Raw genomic sequence first — 19,493 nt, 5'->3', positions numbered from 1 at the left:
AAGTTGTAACCCTCGGTAACTAGAAAGTCTCCATTAATGCTTCATTAATGGCGGTTACTGGTTTCCCTTAAGTATGTCCGTTAGCTCATTGATAGCTCATTGCGGATCGAAGGGTGATGGCGGATCTTACATAGGTTTGATTACGGATCTCATGTGGCGGAGTCTTGGTGATCCGACCATCGGATGTCTTTGCTTGATACGCCATGGCCTGTTTCGACCGGTTCAATATGCGGTCGTTTGGGTAAATATCTTTCTTGATCGCTTGGATAATATCTCGATGTTATTAGAAGCCCCCCTAAAGTTCCTTTAAAGTCCTTTAGGGCTTTTGATCTTCTTCGTGCGCCGTCATGATGACTCGCATTGATGGTCACTTTGTTCAATGCCAATCGATGGGTGACACGCGTCATAGGCGCGCTGCTCGATGGAAGGGGAGATACCTTCTTCCATCTTCCCTTTCTCTTTCTGATAACATCGTGATATTATCCCAAGGATCAAAAGGGATATTCGCTTAAAGAACGCCACGTGTTGGCCACCTGATACGGGAATTCCGTGGTGTATTGAAGTAAAGAGATCCGACAGGCGGATCACCTAAGAACTCGCCAAGAGAGACCCGCTGGCGAACCTGTGAGGCGGATCTCCATAAGCTCTCAATCTGCCATGAGAACGGCTGAGCCGACCTTGTAATAAAGACCATTAATGAGCTATCAATTAGCTAAACCGCCAACTTAAGGGTAACCAGTAACCGCCATTAATGGGGCATTAATGGAGACTTTCTAGTTACTGAGAGTTACAACTTCATGACTATATATAGCCTATGTCTCAGGCTATCAAGGTACATATTCACTTACACTTTGTCAATTCAGTTTGCTCTCTTGTTCCTCCTTACTGACTTTGGCATCGGAGCTTCCCCCCGTCGAACCCAACGATGCCCCCACAGGGACGGAAGCTGATCGGAATTTCTCCACTAGTCATCAATTGGTGCGGTGAAGGTGGAATCCTTAATCAAATAAAGGGTTTTTCGTTCACTTTAAAAAGACATGGAAAATGGGGAAACGAACCCCACATCGGGGGAAGAAACACCATTAGTAACACCATCGAGTCAAACTGTAACTAGTGCTGGACGCGCTGATTCCAATGCTCCCACAACACAAGCTAAAAGTAGTATGCCCCCAGATGCATTCATCAACATGTGTGCAGAAGCAATAGGTGAGAAGTTTGGCTCTGAGATAGGTAATCGCCTACGGTCATTCATGACCATTCCTCCATTTTGGAGCATGGCGCCCACATCTACGATATCTTCTTGGCCCCAGATGACTCTAGGACCTAATGCCCTCAATTCTTCATTTCTCCAAGCTCACAATACAGAGTCCATGGTAACTTCCACGGCGGCGTTAGGGGAACTACCTCTCAATCGGGAATTATTCCCTGCTGGCACATGAGGAAGTCAAAGGAACGATCAAACTCTTCATGGCGGATCTGTAGGCCAAGGGCTAAACCTAGGCGGATCAGATATCCCAAGGCGACCACGGTCGAATCTCTCCTTGGGTGGATCAGAAGGGCGAAAACACAAAAAGCGTAGAAAAGAGAAGAGTAGGCGGTCCGAATCACCTTCGCCCCGGCGACTGAGATCCTCCCGTAAGGGTAGATCACCCCCATCTACTGGACGTAGACAGAGCAAAAGGCCAGTAGAGACACCACGTTCGAATGGGCCACCGCCACCACCACACCAAGGGAATGATGGGCACATTCCTTCAGGAGGCTCTGGAGGGGGTAGCGGTCAAGCTCCCCCGGGCGGACAGGGTGGAGGAGGTGCAGGTGGAGGAGGAGGTGGACGTGGAAACGGAGGCGGACACGGAAGCGGAGGCGGACGATCACCCTCGGATACGTCTTCGGGATCCAGCTCTTCATCTTCCCCAAGCAGATCTCCACGGAGGGGCCGCCCAAGGGCGGGTCCGGAGAATTTTGATGACAGAGTTCGAGCTGCGGTGCTCCGCATGAATGAGGAGAATGCCAGGCATAACCCATTCGCCAATTAAGATTCGCCCTTCACGGCTTGGATCGAGGCAGAGGAAACGGATAGGCATTTTAAAATACCTAATCTCCCAATATACATGGGCGCTGACAACCCAGAGGCCCACGCCAGAAAATACCGAATACTGCTTCGCCTCAACCGTGCAACTGAACCAGTGCTATGCAAAATGTTTATTACCACGTTAGGAGGTCCCACTTATAACTGGTTCCAATCTCTACCTCCTGGCTCGATAAACAGTTAGGATCAACTAAGCAGGGAGTTTTGTGCTAAATTCGCCGGCTGTATCCCTCCAGTGGTCAAGTCACGGAAGCTCTTTGAATTAAAACAGAAGCCGAACGAATCCCTTCGAGAGTACGTAAACACTTTCAACAAATTGTGTATACAAATTGTTGATGTAGATATCTCCATGGCAGTGGAATCTCTGGTAAAAAACACAACTTGTAAGAGTTTACAGGAGGATCTAATTCGGAAGAAGCCCAGCAACATGGCAGAATTGATAGAGCGTTGCAAAGACTTTATGGAGGTGGATGACATTCGCCGCGAGTCACTATCTCCGCCTAGAAATGACAAAGGCGAATCTCGCCACCGAGATAGAGAAAAGGACAAGCACCAAGACTCCTCCTCTAGAGGCCGGCGACGGGGTTCAGAGAACAAATCAACGTTTGTCACGTCCTTCACGCCACTCAATGCCTCTAAAAGCGAAGTGCTCATGTGGATAGAGAACATCCAGCATAAACGGAGCATTTCATACCCCGAACCAAAAGGGGGGGAGTACACCAACACTGGTAAAAATCCTAAAAATTATTGTAAATATCACAGGAAAAATGGCCATGACACAGATGCATGCTGGGAGTTAGCCCGGGAAATAGAGCGTCTCATTGAAAGAGGCAAATTGGATCGGTTCATCCAGAATGATGGCAAGAAGGGAGATGGTGATAGATCCAGAGATGACCCGAAGAAGAAAGGAAAAGGGACCATCAATGTCATAGCAGGCGGACCTGGGTACCAACCAGTACTGAAAAAGATAAAGACCACCGCTCTTGATAGGGCATCACTAAATCGCCCCTTTGCAGATATAGGTCCAGAGATCTCTCCTCATGCGGATGCATTGGTCATTACTATGATGGTGGAAGGCTGGGAGATGAAAAGAGTGATGATAGATACTGGGAGTTCGTGCAATGTCATCACAAGGGGAGCATTCGCCAAACTAATGGTAGACCCGATCCAGGTGGAAACCACCATAGTAGACATCCTGGGAGTGACAGGACACACCATTCGCACGAAGGGCCAAGTAACGTCAGATTGTGAGTTAGCAGATGATGAACAAGTTTGGAAAGGCGATCTGGAATTCTCTATCCTGGATGGTCAGTTAGCCTATAATATGATCCTTGGGCGACCTTTTATCTCCGAAGCGGCAGCCCTTATCTCCATTCACCACTTAACTCTTTACATCCCCACGGCCAAGGGAGGTGTAATGATCAGAGGGAGTCAAAAAGTAGATCAGGAGACATACTCGGCATCATTAATGATTCGCCCCCAGTCAAAGGAAGAAGACGAAGAAGAACTCGTCACAATGGCCTTGGGCGAAACAGAAATGTACGTCATGGCAGATGAAAAGCAGGTACGGATGGCTAAAGGGCTCAAGGGAGAAATTAAAGACGCAATCACTAAGGTTCTCCATGAAGCAGAAGACGTCTTTGCCTGGAAGGATGAGATCCTTCCCGGGATTAGTCTAGATGTGATCACTCACAAACTCAACATTGACAAAGATGCAGTCCTGGTTGCCCAAAAGCGGAGAAACCATGGCCTAGAAAGGCAGAAGGTGATAGAGGAAGAAATCACCAAGCTCCAACGGGCGGACGCCATTGAAGAGGTACTTTATACACAATGGCTGGCGAATGTCGTTCTAGTGAAGAAAGCAGGCGGATCCTACCGCATGTGTATTGACTTTACAGATCTCAATAAAGCTTGTCCAAAGGACAACTACCCCTTGTCGTGTATCGATATCCTCGTAGATGGAACCGCGAGACACGCTATGTACTCCTTCACGGACGTGAAATCAAGCTATCACCAAATACCAATGGAGCCTTCAGATAGAATCAAAACCTCATTCGTGACTCACCAAGCCACTTATTGCTTCAAAGTCATGCCCTTCGGGCTTAAGAATGCAGGTGCAACCTATCAACGGATGATGAATAAAATATTCGCAGAGAGCAAATGTGATAACTACTCTGTCTATGTAGATGACATGATCATCAAGAGTACCACTGTGAAAAAGCATGCAGATGATGTAAGGGAGGTACTGGGCGTACTCCGACGTCACAATATCAAACTGAACCCAGAAAAATGTACTTTTGGTGCAACGTATGGAAAGTTCTTGGGATTCATGATTAGCCAGAAGGGAGTGAGCCCAAATCCTGGCAAGGTTAAAGCCGTTCTGGAGATGCAAGCGCCACGGAATATCAGGGAAGTGCAACGCCTTAATGGGTGGATCGTAGCCTTGGGCAGGTTTATCTCTTGTTCGGCCCACAGATGCCAACCCTTTTATGAGGTCATCAAGAAGCAAAAGGCGTTCGAGTGGAATGAGGATTGTGAGAAGGCCTTCGAAGGAATCAAACGGTTTCTCACAGAACCGCCCTTAATGAGTCGGCCCTTGAAAGGTGAGGATCTTTATATGTATGTCTCGGTTACAGATAAGGCTGTTTGCACAGTCATGATAAGAGAAGAGGACGGCCAGCAGTATCTAATTTATTACGTGAGCAAAGTATTAAAGGATGCTGAAACCAGATATTCCAAGCTTGATAAAATGGCGTTGGCTGTTGTCACCACGGCAATTCGCCTTAGGCAATACTTTCAGGCTCATACTGTCATAGTTCGAACAAACATACCCATGAGGAAGGTATTGCAAAAGCCGGACACTTCGGGCAGATTGATGGAATGGGCAATCCGCCTTGGGGAGTTTGATGTACGATATGAAAGCAGATCAGCCTTGAAGAGTCAAGTCTTGGTAGACTTTGTGAATGAATTCACAGAAGAAGGGGTGAATCTCCCCAAATCTCAAGTCGAGGAGTGGACAATGTATACAGATGGAGCCTCCTCAGCAGAAGGAGCCGGCATAGGCATCGTAATCACAGGCCCTCAATATATATAACTAAGGTACGCAGCAAAATTGGATTTCATTGCAACCAACAATGCAGCGGAATATGAGGCCTTAATATTGGGACTACGCCTACTGAAAGAAATCACTCCCGAGCGGATCGTGGTCTATAGTGACTCCAAGTTGATGGTCAACCAGGTGATCAAAAATTACGAGGTAAAAGATGACGTTTTGGCCAAATACATTGCTGAAGTTAAAAAATTGCTGGATCACCTTGAAGCCATAGAAACTAAATGGGAGCTGATTCATGTACCTCGCGGATCAAACACCGAAGCAGATCATCTAGCTAAAATAGCTTCTAGCAAGGAAAACTGGGCGGATCCACAGTGTCCATTCGAAGTTAAAGCAGCTCCGGCCTTCGCCTCGGAAGAAGTATCCCTACTCACAACCGTAGAAGGTGATTGGAGGTCTGCCATCCGCCATTATCTGTTAGATGGAGCACTACCTACGGACAAGGAGGAAGCTCGGCGGATAGTCAGGAAAGCGGCTTATTTCTCAATGATGAATGATTGTCTCTACAGAAAATCTTTTAGCCACCCTTGGTTGAAATGCATTTTGCCAGAAGAGGGGCAACAGGTTCTCAAGGAGCTGCACGAGGGAGCATGCGGAGCCCATGAGGCATCCGCCTCCATCTTAAAGAAATCAAGGTTAGCAGGATTTTATTGGCCCACAGCGGAGCTTGATGCACAGAAATTAGTGGAATCTTGCCATAGTTGTCAGATTCATGCAAATGAATCCCATACCGTCAAACATCTCTAGAGGCCCATCATCGAGGGTCGACCCTTTGCTGTCTGGGGAATTGATATTGTTGGACCATTTCCTCCTACTCGTAGATAAAGAAAGTACGTGGTAGTGGCAGTAGACCATTTCACTAAATGGGTAGAGGCTGAAGTTGTTTCCTCCATTAATGCTGAACGCATGGTGGAGTTCGTCAAAGATAATATCGTGGGAAGATACAGAGTTCCGCACACGATCATCACCGACAATGGAACGCAATTCAACTGTGGCGAGTTCAAAGCTTTCTGTGAAAAATTGGGCATTTTAAACAGATTCGCCTCCGTATATTACCCACAATCCAACGGTATGACTGAAGTCACGAATCAGACAATCGTAAAAGGAATAAAGAAAAGACTGGGGGAGCATGATAAGAAATGGGCGGATCAGTTAACAAGCGTCTTATGGGCGTATCGTACTACACCTCGCACGACCACAGGCGAAACCCCATTCGCCCTTTCTCATGGCGTGGAAGCTGTAATCCCAGTCGAGATATTGGTTTCGAATGACAGAGTTGCATTCTATTGCGAGGAGGACAACGGTCAGAGATTAAGAGAAAGCCTTGATCAAGTGGAAGATAAGAGAGACAAGGCATATGTGCGTATGGCGGCTTATAAGCAGCGGATCGCAGCTTATCATGACAAAAACGCCAGACTTGTAGAATTGAATGTGGGAGATCTCGTGCTCCGCAAGGCCGACAAAATCCAATCAAAAGAAGGGAAGGGCAAGCTAGGGCTCACCTGGACTGGTCCATACCGCATAGTGGACAAGATTGGGTTCGCCACATTTAAAATCCAGGACATGGACGGAAATACATTGCCACGCACTTGGAATCTCCAAAATCTCCGCAAGTACTTCGCCAGAAAATAGAATGTAAACAAGGTCTTGAGTACTCTTTTTCCTTTAATAAGCTTTTTTCCCATGTGGTTTTTCTTGTTAAAGGTTTTAATGAGGCTCACATATAAGACCCGCTTGCTGTAATAAAGCATATCTTCTATCAATAAAAAGCAATTGTTCTATTGTCCATATTCTTTTTAAGTATTTTCTTGCAGCAATATAAATATTCCAGTCTCAAAAAGAGGGGGGGCATCAAACGCTCTCCACATTAAAAAGTGTTGCTATCTCATAGCTACTTTTTCTCCTCAAAGATAGGAGAACAATCTCATGGGCGGATCCATCTGTAGATGATCCCCATTCGAGATAGAGTTAAAACGTTCCTTGGACGCAAGGTCTTTACACTCTCTTACTCCCTTCCCAAAGAAGGGTTCACAAGTCCTACGGGCGGATCACTTCACCTCAAAGATAGGTAGCAAGTTGATCCCTAAAGGCAGCTTTACTTCCTCTAAAGGAATAAAACAGCTTCAAACCTTCATAAAGGTTCATACAATGGAGTATGGCTGGCCACCTACTCCAAAATAAATCCTAAAAGCCTATATATATATATTTCCTTACGCAAATGTAAAGGTAAAATAAATAGCAAACATAAGGATTACAAATTGTACTTAAAGTTTTACAAACAAAATAAACATCAAGTAACAACAGGAGCATTCTCCTCAACATTCTTCTCGTCAGAAACACCTGCTTGAGAAGCTTCTTTCTCGGCAGCCCCAGATACGCCCACCAAGGAGACCTCCTTTTCTACGGAAGGGGTTCCCCCAGGAAGAGAGGTGCTATCGGTTATCGGCTCCTCACCTGACTTCGGAGGCACTTCCTCGAGGTCCACTAGCTTGACGTTGGTTGAAGGTTTACTTTCCTCGACAGGTCCCTTCATCCATTTCCGAACATAGTCACGGAGGTAGTCCTTGATGTCTGGGATTTTGTTAAATTTGAGAACATCTTTTGGTTCTGGAACGGCGAACTGCGGATCTGTGAAATCAATCTCAGGATGCGCCAGCGAGACATACGCCATGATCAGTTCGCCGTAAAAGAAAGCTTGCTCACCAGCTATGTACTCAGCTTCTTCTAAAGCATTCTCATGCTCCTTGGCATCTGCCTCAATCTTCTCCTTTAGCTTCTTTATCTCGGCGTCCTTAAGGGCCATGGCGGACGAGGCGGATGCGATATTCGCCCTGGCATCAGCTATTTCTTTCTCCAACCTCTCTATGGTAGCCTTATCCGCCACGCCTTGAAGGAGTTCAGCTTCCATAGCACGTATGCGAGTATACATCTGTCAAAGACAAAGCAGTTTTGTCAAAATGAAGGAACAAAGGTACAACTTTTTCTAAAAACAGAGAGATTCATCCTAGCAAAGGGACCTACCGTAAGAAGCTCCATCTTTCCTCTTTGAGTATGGATTGATCCTGGAATCTGGTTCTGATTCCTCTGTACCTCGCCCAGCTGACCCAGAGCCTCATATAGGTCATTGATAACAGATTCATTCTCTAAAGATCCATGGACACCATACTTGGTGGACCAGTATCTGCCTAGGTCAGGCTTCACCATCTGCACGAAAATGTAAGGATCAAAATTTTGATTCCAAACATAGCTAAACAGATAAGAGGTAAGGACAACCTACTTGTCCCATCTCCACCACGGGCATGGCGGATCTCATGGCATCCGCCATAACCTTCGGACCACTCGAAGCTGCAGGTTTCCTCCTTTTTAGAGGCGGATCGGCTGCCGTCTCCGCCGGACGTTTCCCAATATCCTTTTGGGGATTCACCGTTTGAGCTTTCTTACGAGCTTCATCTTTCATCAACTTCCTACGCTTCTTTGCAAGAGCGTGATTGGCCTTAGATAAACCCCTACCAAGGAAAACAACAAAGTAATCAAGGTTCAAAAAGAAAACGAAGTTACCTTGGTCAAATTGTGTAATCTTCGAGTAAATGAACTTGTCCCCATCCTTGCGAATCAGGGGAATATAGCTCATCATGAAATCTAGGGCATCAGCATATGTCCAGGCATCCGCCTTGACACTTTTCATGAGCTCCGCCACCACCTCATCACTATTCGTCAGAATACGCATATCTCCCACCATATGTAAAGGTTTGGGATTCCAATATATTGGGAAGCCTAGAGATTCGCCCTCATTTATCTTCACGTAGAAGAATTTTTCATCCCAGCAATGGACGTTGGACATTTTGCCACTAAACGGCGAGTACACTCCAAATTTTGCAAAAGTGTCGCTTTGATGGTTTATGAAAGGCTCTGAAGATACGGGGAGTGTACACTACTCCTAAGTTCGAGGCCAGATAGCAATCTAAAGCTATGTCTAACCATCCATTAGGATGTAATTGGCTAGCAGTAATGTCAAAATAAGCAAGGATGTCCGCCATCATCTTGGGAAGAGGCAGTCGAAATCCTCATTCTACATTACTATAGTACACTGACAAGAATCCGCTTGGCGGACAGGCGGGTCGTTGATGAGCCTCCGCCAATTGGGTCTCATAGTTATTTATCCAGGGGAATCTACTCGCCAGATCCGCGGCACTCATACGAGACGGAGTGGACTCCGCTCGAGGTTTCTTTTTCCTAGGAAGGGTAGAAGAAGAGGCCATCCTCCCAGAAAAACGCCTAAGATCTACGGCCGGAGCAGTTTCAGTGATCGGAGTTGAGAGGTTTTGATTACTACTACCTAAACGAGTTCGACCGTGATTACACGCCGAGTCGAGCAACTCAGCTAAATCGGAGTGAACCGTACCTTCGGAGGAAGTAGAATTTTCCGACGAAGAAGAGGTCCAGCTAAATACAACCTCGGAAGGAGATGACAAATTGAAAAGTTCAGAGGTAGACCCAGAGGATGAAAAGGAACTTCTAAAAATTCAAAACACAATATACAGAGCGAAAAGATGAACTTACATGAAGAGTAGAAGATTAAAAGATTCTGAAAAATACTCCGAAGAAGCTCTGCACAGAAGATGCGAAAGAAAATGGAGAAGAAGAACGAATGAGGAAGAAAGAGAAACGGGAAAAAGAAGAAGGCGTCTTCTCTCTCCTCGGGTGATGCGCCTGCTACACGTGTCACTCCATGATTGGCATCGAACAGAGTGCTCATTAATACAGGTAATCATGACGGCGCGCAAAGAATCCCAAAAGCCCTAAAGGATTTTAAAGGAGCTTTGGGGGGGCTTCTGATAACATCGTGATATTATCCCAAGGATCAAAAGGGATATTCGCCTAAAGAACGCCACGTGTTGGCCACCTGATACGGGAATTCCACGGCGTATCGAAGTAAAGAGATCCGACGGGCGGATCACCTAAGAACTCGCAAAGAGAGACCCGCTGGCGAACCTGTGAGGCGGATCTCCATAAGCTCTCAATCCGCCATGAGAACGGCTGAGCCGACCTTGTAATAAAGACCATTAATGAGCTATCAATTAGCTAAACCGCCAACTTAAGGGTAACCAGTAACCGCCATTAATGGGGCATTAATGGAGACTTTCTAGTTACTGAGAGTTACAACTTCATGACTATATATAGCCTATGTCTCAGGCTATCAAGGTACATATTCACTTACACTTTGTCAATTCAGTTTGCTCTCTTGTTCCTCCTTACTGACTTTGGCATCGGAGCTTCCCCCCGTCGAACCCAACGACGCCCCCACAGGGACGGAAGCTGATCGGAATTTCTCCACTAGTCATCACTTTCTCCTTCATTTGCGTCTTCTTCTTTTGTTTTTCTTCGAGCTTTTTCAGAGCCTTTCCCGGTGTTCAGAATCCTCAAAGCTTTTAAGGCTCATGTAAGTGAATCTTTTTCGCTCTGTTTTCTGAATGTTTAGGAGTTCTTCTTCTTCTGAGTCTACCTTTGAACTCTTTAATTTGACCACTTCTTCTGAAACCACAATTAGCTGGACTTCCTCTTCGGAAAATTCTGATTCTACCGAAGGCACTGCCAGTTGTGATTTAACCGAGTTGTGTAACTCAGTGTGTAATAGTTACCGAACTCGTTTAGTTAGGACTCAGAACCTTCCCATCCCCGTTACTCCAATTGTTCCGGCGATAGATTCTAGGCAGTTTTCTAGGATGGAGGCTTCTTCTTCAGCCCCGTCTAGGAAAAAGGCGCCACGTGCGGAGTCCACTCCGTCTCGTATGAGCGCCGCGGATCTAGCGAACCTGGCAGATCGCTATCCCTGGATTAGAAATTATGAGATCAAATTGGCGGCTGCTCATCAGCGACCCGCCTATCCGCCCGTTGGATATTTGTCTATATATAGATGTCATGTGGAGAGGGGATTTCGTCTTCCTCTTCCCAAAATGATGGCGGATATTCTGGAGTATTTTGGGATCACGGCCTGCCAGTTACATCCAAATGGCTGGCTGGATTTGGCCCTGGACTGTTATTTGGCGTCGAACCTAGGGGTAGTCTGTAACCCTCGAGTCTTTCGATCTCTTCACAAACCGACGAAACGAAAGGCCGAGTCTTTTTATACTTTTTCCAAATTCAATACCTATTCGCCTTTCTTCGGTAAAATGTCCAATGTCCATCTCTGGGACGAAAAATTCTTCTTCGTAAAGATAAGAGAGGGTGAACCCCTAGGCTTTCCGTCGGTCTGGAATGCCAAACCTTTGCATATGGCTGGAGACTTGTGTATACTGGCAGACAGTGACGAGAAAGTGGCGGATGTCATGAAAAGTGTCAAGGCGGATGCCTGGACATATGCTGACGCCTTGGATTTCATGATGAATGACATTCCCTTGATCCGCCGGGAAGGGGACAAGATCACTTACGCGAAGTTTACACAACTTGATGAAGGTAATTTTGTTTTTCCTTGAACCTTGATTATTTTATTGTTCCCTTGTCAGGGGTTTGTCTGAAGCTAGTCGCACCCTTATAGAGATACGCAAGAAACAGAAGGAGGAAGAGGCTCGAAAGAAGGGGCAGGTAGCGGATCCCCGTAAGAGTTCTGAGAAACGTCCTGCTGGCGATCTGGTTGATCCTCCTCTCCCAAAGAAGAAAAAGTCTGTGTCTAGCGGTGGAGGGAAGCTACTGGCGGATGCCATAAGAGCCGAGAAACCAATGGCGAGGCTCGAAGAGGTGCGTCTATCTTATCATTTTCTCTTCTTTTACTTGGATCTCATTTTCTGCCTTTTAATGCTTGCATAGTTGGTGAAGCCGGACTTAGGAGGCTACTGGTCCACCAAATATGGTGACAAAGGATCGTTAAAGAATGAATCCGTCATCAATGATTTGGACGAAGCTCTCAGCCAACTAGGCGAGGTACGGGAGAGCCAGAATGAGATCTCGGGATCTGCCCATGTCCAGATGGGAAAAATAGAGCTTCTTACGGTAAGTTTCTTCTATCCCTTTTGCATTTTTGGATGAAAGAGTGATCCCCTTTGGGGAGAGTTTATTCTTTTGTTTGAATTGGCTTTTGCCTTGATAGGTATACACTCGCATGCGTGTTATGGAAGTGGATCTCCTTCAAGGAATGGCAAACAAGGCAACCATAGAAAGGTTGGAGAAGGAGGTCGTTGTTGCCAATGCGAACGCTGCTTCTGCTGTTGCACTAAATGAGAGTAAGGATGCTGAGATCCTTAGATTGAAGGAGAAGATAGATGCGGATGCTGAAGCGCATAAGGCTGCCCTACTGGACACGGAGATCCTGGCAGGGGAACGAGCTTACTACTATGGCGAGTGGATCATGGCGTATGTTCAACTTGCTCATGCTGAGATTGATTTTACAGATCCAGAGTATGTGGTTCCTGACGTGGAGGTTTGCCTTAAGTATCGCAAGATTCCAAACGTCAAGGATTACATCCGTGATTACATTCGCAAAGTGATGAGTGGATCCGCCGAAGAGAGTAAACCCCTTGTCGATCTTGAACCAGAGGACCTTGATGAAGTGTCTCAGAAGGCGGGTGATAAGAGTGAGGAGCTGATAACTGATTGTACCATTCCTCAGGAGGGTACTGTTTCTGTAGAGAAGGAAGCCCCACTAGAGGGTGCATCTGGTGTAAAAGATGCTAAGGAGGATGCTCCTTTAGTTGTTTAGTTCTTTTGTAAAACTAAGTACAATTTTTAATCCTTGTTATAACCGTTTATCTTTATTTTATGCTTTATGTTTTCCGCAAGTAAATCTATAGGTTTTAGGATAGAGTTGAAGTAGGTGGCCAGCCATACCTCAAAGTGTGAGCCTTTGTGAAGGCTTGGAGCTTTTATTCCTTTAGAGGAAGTTAAGCTGCCTTAGGCGATCGATTGCCTTCATGTCTTTGAGGTGAATCGATCCGCCACTAGGACTTTGGACTCTTTTTTGGAAAGTGTGTATGAGAGTGTAAAGGTCTCACGTCTGAGAAATGTTTTAACTCTATCTCTGACGGGGATCAATTTGTTTCCTATCTTTGAGGTAGATAGATCCGCCGATGAGATTTTTCTCCTATCCTTGAGGAGAAAATAGTTTATGCCATGATAGCATTATCCTATGTGTGGGAATGCATTTGTTGGCCCCCTTTCTTTTTTAATCTGGAATATTTATATTACTACAAGAAAATACTTAAAAAAGAATTTGATAGGACAAAAGTTGCTTTTTATTGAATGCCGATGTGCCTTATTACAGCAAATGGGTCTTACATGTGAGCCTCATTAAAACCTTTAATAAGAAAAACCTCATGGGATAAAAACTTACTAAAGGAAAAGGAGTACTCAAGACCTTGATTACATTCTACTTTCTGGTGAAATACTTGCGGAGGTTCTGGATGTTCCACGTACGTGGCAGTGTGTTCCCCTCCATGTCTTGAATTTTAAACGTGGCGGATCCAATCTTGGTGATTATTCTATATGGACCTGTCCAGGTGATCCCCAACTTTCCTCTTCCTTCCATAGATTGGATTTTATCCTCTTTTTGTAGCACGAGATCTCCTACATTCAGACTTACAAGCTTTGCATTTTTGTCATGATAAGTTGCGATCCGTTGCTTGTAGGCTACCATGCGTACATACGCCTTCTCTCTTTTCTCCTCCACTTGATCGAGACTTTCTTTCAACCTTTGGCTATTTTCATCCTCGCAATAGAATGCAACTCTGTCACTAGGGACCTGTATTTCAACAGGGATTACAGCTTCCACGCCATGAGAAAGGGCGAATGGTGTCTCGCCCGTGGCCGTTCGTGGAGTGGTCTGGTACGCCCATAGGACCCTCATTAACTGATCCGCCCATTTTTTTATCATGCTCCCCCAACCTTTTCTTTATTCCTTTAACGATCATCCGATTTGTAACCTCGGTCATCCCATTAGATTGGGGATAGTAAACAGAGGCGAACCTGTTTTGAATGCCCAGCTTTTCACAGAAAGTTTTGAACTCTCCACAATTGAATTGCGTCCCATTATCAGTGAGAATCGTGTGGGGAACTCCGTACCTTCTGACGATATTATCTTTGACGAACTCCACCATTCGTTCGACGTTGATAGAGGAGACAGCTTCAGCCTCTACCCATTTAGTAAAATGATCCACAGCCACCACCACATACTTTCTTTGTCTTTTGGTAGGAGGAAAGGGACCAACGATATCAATTCCCCAAATTGCAAAGGGTCGACCTTCGATGATGGGCCTTTGAAGGTGTTTAGCTGTGTGGGATTCATTGGCATGCACCTGGCAATTATGACAAGACTCCACTAACTTTTGGGCATCAAGTTCTGATGTGGGCCAATAAAATCCTGCTAACCTGGACTTCTTCAAGATGGAGGCAGACGCCTCATGGGCTCCATATGTGCCTTCATACAACTCTTTGAGGATCTGTTGTCCCTCTTCAGTCACGATGCACTTCAACCAGGGGTGACCAAAAGATTTTTTGTATAAGCAATCATTTATCACTGAGAAATAGGTGGCCTTCCTTACCGTCCATTGAGCTTCTTCTTTATCTTGTGGCAGGGTGCCATCTATCAGGTACTGGCGAATAGGTGACCTCCAATCACTTTCGATGGATGCAAGTAAGGATACCTCTTCTGAGGCGAATGCTGGTGCTGTCTTGACCTCAAACGGGCACTGTAGATCCGCCCAATGCTCCTTGCTTGAAGCCATTTTTGCTAGGTGGTCGGCCTCAGTGTTAGATCCTCGGGGAACATGGATCAGTTCCCACTTGGTTTCTTTGGCTTCGAGGTGGTTCAGCAATTTCTTAACCTCTTCAACATATTTGGCCAGAATGTCATCTTTTACCTCAAAATTTTTGATTACCTGGTTGACCATTAATTTGGAATCACTGTAGATTACGATCTACTCGGGAGTGATTTCCTTCAACAGGCGTAGCCCCAATATTAAGGCCTCATACTCCACTGCATTGTTGGTTGCGAGGAAGTCCAATTTTTCTGCGTAATGCAGTTTTATATATTGGGGACCTTTGATCACGATGCCTATACTTGCGCCTTCCGCCGAAGAAGCCCCATCTGTATACTGTTGGGGTTTAGTGTCCTATAGACAATTGTTGCAGGATACAAACTTAATGTAAATGAATTGTTCTTTATGTCATTTGTTTTAATGAGATATATGTTTTATAACTATATAAAGGCAATCCCTTTTAAGCACTAAATAAAGTCTAATAAAAGGAAATCCGTAAGTTTGTTTAAAGTGATTATAAAGTGTTCATACAAGCATGAAGTGAGACAAAACTTTATAATAAACTAATAAACTTAAAACCACCCCAAGTCAAGTGATATGTTTAGGATTGATATATCACTGTTGAGACTTGTATGTAACAATGTCTTCTGTCCGACAGAAAGCTGATCTCACAAGCTTCATATATATAGATATCTGGACAGTTACATAGATCCGATGAAACGTCGTTCATTAGGATTGGGGATCCGATTTGAGATAACAGGATGGGTAGATTCTTCCTTGTCACCTGTTCATCTCATTGGTATTAATAGGTATAACTAATCCTCAGACTCAAAGGAATGTTAATTGGTCATCCTGAATTACTGAATGTGAGACTTTGATCCTGTGGTCCCACGATCCTTAACAGAGATGACTCTGGGGTATGAACTGCAAAGGTTGGGTGTCACAGGAGGTAATGTCAGGGTAGTTATACATTGGATTGAGCATTTATCACTCCCGATTAATGGGAGATACATCCAAGGATCGCTTGTGGAAGACTCGACTCTAAATCCTTGCAAGGTGATAGCTTAAGAGTAGAAATATAGATTTCACTTAACCTATCTATTTGAGTTTGTTGGTCCCTTGTAAGGTTGCAAATATAGTTCCAAGGGGGGGTTAGGAACTATTTGACCTTTTTAATAAATTCGGGCAAATTTCTTTTTCTTAAGAAAAGATTATATGACAGCGGCGTTGATCAATCGACAAGACATTGGCTTAGTCAACTAGTGACTAGGTCAGTTTTGTTGCTTAGGTCAGGAAATAGCACTTGGAGTCTATTCCTGAACTAATTCGTTGACAGCGCACAACTCAGCTTGGCCTCTTTTACTTGGTCAGTTTTAGTTTGTTTTAAGCAAGCAATATAAATAAGGAGTTAAGGTTTAGAAATACTTCACTCAGCAGATTTATCCAGGTTCGGCTTCTTCCAAGCCTACGTCCTGTCCCCGGAACACTTCCGAGATTTCAAATCCTCTACTGAGCTCTTTAAAGGTAGAGCCTCAAACCTTTTACAATATCAGCAATTGAGTATGACAAGAGTACCTTCCTCTATACTTCTACTCAATCCTAATCTCTCCGCTGAGTACTTAAAACCGAGTACTCAGCCTCTCCTTTCTATTCCTAGAAATGATTAAGATTTGTCCTAAACAACAATTGCTAGAACACCTTAGATGATTGAGGATCAATCACTCTAGACTTTTACACAAATGAATAAGCTTGTGGTGTAAGAATTTGCTTTGCTTTTGATGGAGAACTTTTTGTACACGTTTGGTCAGCGTAACGGCTTTTGCTCAAAGTTCTCTATTGAATGTGGATTCTGAATGCTCTATTTATAGAGAGCTGTGAGAGCTTCTGGTTATTTCGAATTTCGAAATAACCGTTGGAGGGAAACGGCTTCATGTCGCTTTCACTCAGTCTGTTCAGCAGTTCTCTTAGCCAATCAGATTCCAGCATCTTCTGTTCTTCGGTCAGTGTGGCAGTATGTTCCTCCAAATCGGGTAATGTCAAACAGACAGCTTCCTGCGTCTTCTGTTCTTTACCAACAGAGGAAATACTTGGTCTGGAAGTTGCTTTGTGGTCAGCGGCTGTCTTGTACGTTTTGTCAAGACAGCTCAGCAGCTTCATACCGAAGCTGTCTACGTGGATCTTCTCGATCCATCATTGGTGAGCTCCGTTTCAATACTCAATGGCAGCGTTTTGAAATACGCGGGCTGAGTGATCTTGGGCTTGTTTGACTTGGGCTTTGACTTCCATATAGGGCTTGGGCCTTATGATCTTTATGTCTTATAACAATTATAAACTCAACATTGAACAAACACATTAGTAACAATAAATCAAAGCATTTAAACTTAGTGTGTTGTAGAATATTTAATTTCACTTAATTAATTTTGTCAAATCAAAATCCTGTGGAAAGGTGTTTCAACAAACTCCCCCATTTTGATGTTGGCAAAATTAATCAGCAAGGAACTCAGTATTGAGCTCCCCCATGATAGTTGACCTTTTTGATTAAGTGAACTCCCCCGTCAGGGCTGAGCTACTGACTTAGTTTTATTCTAAACATTCTAAGGTTTAATTGAATAAGTCTAAGATCAGTTTTCAGGTATAGGTCAGCTTATGGGTCATATTCTATTTTACTCAGTATTCAGCGGAAGTAATGTATAGTGACAGAGCATAGCGCTAAGTAATTTATTTGTTCAATGGTTTATATTAGACAAGTTCAAACATTAATTTTTATACGCAGCATGAATTCAGATAATACTTAGCATGTAGGATATATAACCAGGATAAGTAACCAAAAGAAGTTAGGCATATTTAATTGCTTTCAAAAAAATAAGAACAGACACATAAGGAATTCTTAACTACTTCTAAATACCTTCCTAACTTCTTCCCTAACTTCTAACGTCTAACGTTGAGTTCCTTCTCCTGAATTGCCACTTTTCTCCCCCGTTTTGCCAGCAGCAGTAGGCAAATTGACGGATGGGGCAGTGGACTTGGTGAGTTCTTGCAGCATACGAATTTGACCCTCCAAAGAGTTCATGTGATTGACCATAGTCAACATGAGTTCGGTCATTTTGGTCATTTGAGCTTGGGTTGGTTGATGCGTGTGAATCGAAGAGAAGTGGTTGATCAAGTCATGAATTTCACGCAGAATTTGGTGAGTTACAGATGGATGAGAGGACTGATCGTGAGTGGACTGGTTATGGTTTGGTGGAGAATGAATTTGTTCTTGAAGCAGAGTGTTAACTGAGGCAATGACACGTCGTCCTGATTCAGTAGCACCTAGGTGTGCAAATTTGGTAGGAGTGGGCTCGCACTGAGTGCCTTGAGTAGCATCAGGACTATGGGGTGTGTTGACTTCAGGTGCTGAGTTGCTCTGGTATTGAGTTGGAGGTGGGATTTGAGCCTCTTTTGGACTAGCAGGGGTTTTGGCTTGTTTCTCACTTTGAGGAATAGAGGCTTGTTTTTGTGGAGAACCCTCTTGGGTAATGTGGGGCTCAAGAACAGTTTCTTCTTCTGTTCTCATTTTCTTCTGAGCTGACTCAGCTAGGTCCTGATCAGCTTTCTTCTTGTTTCTTTCCATTAGCCTTACCTTTCTTAGGACAGTACGAATATCCTTCAAGCAGGTTCCCTTTTTCTTCTTCTTCTCAGTTTGAGCAATCTCAGATGGCACAGTAGAAATATACTCAGTTTGAGGTTCATGTGTTTGTTCTGTACCCTCGTCAGATTGAGCAGTTTCAGCCATAACATTAGCTATAGCATCATCCAGATCTGTTAGATTTTCCATTTCTCCAATGGGTTGCTCAATCTCAGCCATAATATCCTCCTTCTCAGTGCTTCCATTTCCGTCATATCCTTTCAGGGGTTGACTATGTGATAGTCCATTCAGCAGACCTGCAGTGATAACATTTCCTGATGAACTTATTTCACCTACAGTCTCTATATTCTTGTCCTGTATTATCTTTGTGATGAGAGAACCCAAACGGAGCTGCCGTCCACTTTGTTGAAAAGCTCCGACCAAAAAGACAGGAAGATTGAATGGAGTGCTGGTCAGCATGTGCCAGATGAAGCATTGTTCAAAGTTGGAGGCGGATGAGGGTGAGCTGAGTTTAGGAAAGATGAAGTTGGTCAGCATGAAGTGGACCATCTTCTGATTTTTGCCCATGCAGGTGCTGGGTACTTCTCCTTTGTAGTCTCTGGGTTTACAGAACCCCTTCATCTTTTCTGCGATGGCTTTTGGTATTGGCTCCTTTGTTGTCCTGAACTGGATCCCTGTATTTGGTATATCTAGCAGTGTTGCTAGATATTCAGGAGTTATCACTATCTTTTGACCTTTAACTGTGGTCTCTAAGTAGTCAGAGTCATCTGCATCAACGTGCAGGTTGGAGTAGAACTCTCTCACTATCGTGGGATAGGTTTGTCCGGAAAGAGAGAAGAGACCTTTCCATTTGTTCTTTTTGATCCATTCACAGAATGGTTTCTCAGAAGAGACGAAACCAGAGTGAAAGTATCGACT

This window comes from Euphorbia lathyris, chromosome 3, assembly GCF_963576675.1.
Source record: "Euphorbia lathyris chromosome 3, ddEupLath1.1, whole genome shotgun sequence".
Taxonomy (NCBI): Eukaryota; Viridiplantae; Streptophyta; class Magnoliopsida; order Malpighiales; family Euphorbiaceae; genus Euphorbia; species Euphorbia lathyris.
Note: the sequence above shows the minus strand (reverse complement) of the source record.